Source organism: Anomalospiza imberbis, chromosome 1, assembly GCF_031753505.1.
Source record: "Anomalospiza imberbis isolate Cuckoo-Finch-1a 21T00152 chromosome 1, ASM3175350v1, whole genome shotgun sequence".
Lineage (NCBI taxonomy): Eukaryota > Metazoa > Chordata > Aves > Passeriformes > Viduidae > Anomalospiza > Anomalospiza imberbis.
Genome location: NC_089681.1, coordinates 29,651,736 through 29,656,277, shown reverse-complemented (window position 1 = coordinate 29,656,277; position 4,542 = coordinate 29,651,736). Strand labels below are relative to the sequence as shown.

The 4,542-nt window shown below is 37.3% G+C and overlaps 1 long non-coding RNA gene across 1 annotated transcript; it reads left to right on the top strand.

Annotated features, from left to right (window-relative positions):
• Positions 1–942: 942 nt before the first annotated feature.
• LOC137476947 (uncharacterized) lies at positions 943–4,204 on the top strand. Its single transcript, XR_011000759.1, has 3 exons — positions 943–1,328; positions 2,289–2,388; positions 4,090–4,204. It is a non-coding gene; the product is annotated as an uncharacterized lncRNA (long non-coding RNA).
• The last annotated feature ends 338 nt before the right edge of the window (positions 4,205–4,542 follow it).

Sequence of the window (4,542 nt, the reverse complement as noted above, 5' to 3'; positions counted from 1 at the left end):
AATTTTTCTCTTCTTTATGTGAACCCTGGGAACTCCAGTGATGTTACAAGCACATTACAATAAAATTAAAATACCACCAGCACATAACATAAACCCAGACTGAATAATAGATTGAGTAAACAAGCATTTAAAACTAACTTGTTGGCATCTTCTGTTAGATGCAAATAAATAATGTATAAAAATGCCAATTTTTCTTTTCCACAGAACTTACAGAAAAATGTACTTTTTCATTTAGCTTGGACGTACTCATGTGCAACTTTTTGCTTCTTTCAGCTCCTGTAATTTGTTGCAGAACATTTCAAGACATTGCTTTTTATGCCTTCCCTCTACCTCCCCAGTTTAACTTTCTTTTTTTCCTTAGCAGGAACAGCCCAGCTTATTACATATTTAATCAATCAATCAATCTCCTTGGAATTCGCATCCTTTCACCAAGATCTTTTTTGCACCTGCTCCTGCAGTCTAGTCTGTGAAATTACAGCAAATGTCACTGTCAAACACCCTAATAATATGCTCATGGTAGGCAACATGTGCACTGGTATTAATTAGTCAATACCATTCCGTTTCTTTGTCAGATGAGCTGTGTTGCTCCTTTTTTTTTTCCCTTGTGTCTGAATCAGTAGTTGCAATCCCATCATGCTTGTGGCTGGTGCTTTCTGCAGAACATCATCAAGACACCAGGTGTAATGACATGTCTCTATCTTTTTTTGGCAGAGAAGATTTGGTTTTATGCTTGCTATGCTCTAACGTTTTGGCCAATGAAGTCAGCCAATCCATGCTGCAGATCTGACAGTGTTCTGAGTACAGGCAACTAGAAATTTCAAGTCTTCTTAAGCAAGAAGGAAAGCTCCCTATAATTATGTAAACATGTCTGCTGTGCTGTGCTAGTCACAGCTGCACACCACCACAGAATGGCTGCAGAATGGCTTATTAGACTCACTTTACTCCCAGCTAGAGAATGCTGCTCAAATAGCAGACAAAAACTTCATGTATAATTCTCACATTAACACATGTAATTTGAGGAATTCATGTGCACAGATACATTTGGGATCAGAAGAAGGAACGATTTATGTGCTGGATGCCAGTGGCAGAAACAGGCATATTCAGGCTGTGTGAGGAACCTTTTATAGAATAAACAAAAGAATAATTCACACCATTACTGAGCATATTATCTATGAACCTGAGCAACTAAATTTGAACCTTTCTAAACAGTTTCTCGCTTACCCCACAGTCAGCAACCCTTGGGAAACTGAAAAACCTGAGCAACTATATCTGAAGAAAAAGGGAAGAGTAACAGAAATGGAACTATTCACCCAAAAGTCTGCTCCCAGGTCAAGATAAATTCAGAAAATTGCCCTTTTCCTACCCAGTAGAAATCTGTTCTGTTCTACTTATTGCAGATGTGACTTCATTGCCTATCTGCCCTGGATGCAAATGTCATCAGCATCAGGCTACCACTTATCCCATCCATTTGAACCATAAAATTATTGCATTTAGAACTCGGGCTTTTCAGGCATAAAATAAACAAAAAAACCCCCACTATTTTGCACAATTCTATTTCTTAGAGAGTTCTGCATTTGCTACCACTCTTGAACTATGCAATGCAAACTTAAACTGGCCTGTGTTTCACCTAAATTCTAGGATCTGTGATGCTTTGAAGTATCAGTATGACTCACATATTTGAAATTTTGTCTTATAATACGTTTATATTTTTATTAGAGTTGTAGTAATAATTTCTCCCTCATGTAAATGTAAACAAAATATAATTGAAAACAAATAATAATTTAAGTAAGACAAAAAAATGTGTCCTAATTTATGACCATGATAAAAGTATTTTATTTTTTTAGCTTCTAGTGATTTCTCAGACCAAGCTGTGGGCCTGAAGCTTCTGATCCTTGCTCAGAAACTAATCTGGACTTTAGGCAACCATAGAAATTAATATATTTATTATCCATGTGGTTTTGTTCAATTCTTCCACACCATCTTGTTGAATTTCTTCTTACTAAGACCTGACATTAAATAGTGGCTTTTTGCATTTCTTAATTCTCCTGACCAACAGTAGATGAAAAGGTTTGTCATGTAAAGATTCTTTTGCCTTTTGATCATTTTATTAATGATAAGTTTAAAAGTTTTAGAGGGAATACACTACTAAAGCCTAATTCTGCTATAAATATTCATTACCAGATGTACGTGGTCTTTAATTTCCTTTTACTTACCCCTTTGTAAGACTTTGTAATCAACAGTCTCTGGAATCTTCCTTTTCATAAGAGTATAATCTGGACATTTTCCAGGTACATCAAAACTGAGTGTGCAAAGTCCATTGCCAATATCTTGGAACAGCAGAGGCAGGAATGATAACTTTAAGGCAAAAGTACGCCATCCTGATTGCAGGTAAATCAGAAACAATGTTGGCAACTAAATGCCATCACCAAGGGAACATTGCAGTCACAGTCTGTTAATTCTCCAATCTGTCATTAGTTACTGAATAGTAGCTGAGGAAGTGTAATTCAGGTAATGAGGGGGACATATAAAGCAGCAGCACACAGAAGACACCAAAAGTTATGTCTCCATGCTAATCCTTGGAAGTGATACAAAAGAAGTGGCAGGAGGACATCTTCAGCATGGATACATAACATGAGAACGTGACTTTGGGTTGGTTCTAACTACGGTCAGAGCAGGTCATTAATATCAGTCATGCCTCCAGGTGCACATTTTCCCTTTGCTATTGTGATGTCCTGTGTAAGTACAACTCACTCCTGCAGTTTGCTCCAGAACCATCTCCAAAGCTTCTTGTGACTTCTGGCAGCAGCATATGAAGATACACAAACTCCCAGCTTCTCTGAGAGGCAACTCAAAGCCTGAGGAAGAATGAGGACCATCATCTCACCCTCCAGAAAATCTCATCACATTATAACTGGAGTACTGCTCAACAAAAATCATTTCCCTCAGTTTCAAGAAGGAACTGATAAACTGCTACACAGGGAGAGCATAGAATTTTCTGTGTAGTGAATTATGAAACACAGATGGATTTTTATCCATTGTCAGTCTTGCACCAGACAAATGCAGGATGTGACAGGATCAAGTGGCAATGGTTTTAAGCTGAGAGTAGAGTTTGGGTGAGATATTGGGAAGAAATTATTTACTCAGAGGGTGGTGAGGCACTGGAACAGGTAGGCTGGGTAAGTTTTGGACTCTCCATCCCTGGAAATGTTCAAGGGCAGGCTGGATAGGGCTCTAGAGACGACCTGGTCTAGTGGAAGGCGTCCCTGCCCAAGGCTGGGGGGTTGCAACTAGATGACCTTTATGGTCCCTTCCAACACAAACTACTCCATGATCTATAATTCTATGCTTGGTCATTAGGACAGTGCAGTAACACAGGTTGGTAGGCTGTCTTGCACTGGTAAACATATAACTATCTGCTTTAAAGTTATCACACACTAAAAAAACATCCAAAAGCTTAAAGTGTTGAACATATACTAAAAATTGGACTCTTAGAGAACTGAAAGCTTTGAAGATGAGATAGAACAGAGGTAGAGGAAAGAAAGAAGAAAAAAGTTGTATTTTAGAATCACGAATTGAGATACAGAATTATTAAATGGTAAAAGAGGAATGGAAATAGTAAAGACAACAAGGAATATTTGGAGTAGGGGTGGGTTAGCAGATATTTGCCCTGGACTTTGGAGGAATCTTTTCACATTAGTCAAATGCAAATCATTCAAAAATTTCTCACATTTTAGTGCCACAGTTTCATGAACTTCCTTACCCTCTCAATTTTTTTTTTTGTACTTCTGCTCTGTAGAAATATGCTGCAAAGGTACAAAAATGTTTAGGTCTGAAATTTATCCTATTTGTCAAATTATTTTTTATTAATAAATGCCTTCTTTTGAAAACACTTATGATCCTTTTCAGTTCCTTGTTTTGTTTCAGCAATTGGAAATTAATTTCTAAATCTCCCTCAGATATTCCTTATGACAAATGTATAATTTTATAAATAACTCACCCACTTTACCATGACAAGAACTATATGTCTGAGAACAGTTTATCCAGAAGGTTGAGAATTTCCTTACCTTGATGCAACATGTGCTTTATCAGATGTTTTGTGGGGAAGACAACCATGCTGATAAAAACAAATTGCACTATGAGCAAACTTTTAGTGAGCTGATTTGGATTTTACGTTAACCTTAGGATGGACTGATTCTATCACTCTCTGGTTGTATCTGAATTTATTTTTCATGATCGTGGGTGCAATGAGCTGTGCAATAAATTGTCCACCCTCTGCCCCTTCAGTTGTCAAGAACAATAAATGCTTTTGAGTGAAGCATGTTTTAGGCAAAAATGCACTCACTGATGTCTTTATGGAAGGGAAAATATATCCCAATTGCAATTGTATTTTAAGCCATCCTATTACCTTCAGTTCATGTTAATTAAATCCACAATAAAATTTTCACTGTGTTGATGAACTGTAGCAAAGAAAGCTCATAAAACCTGGAGACTTATTTTTGTTTGCTCAGCGCCATTGGACTGTGTGGCAAATGGGAGTAAGTT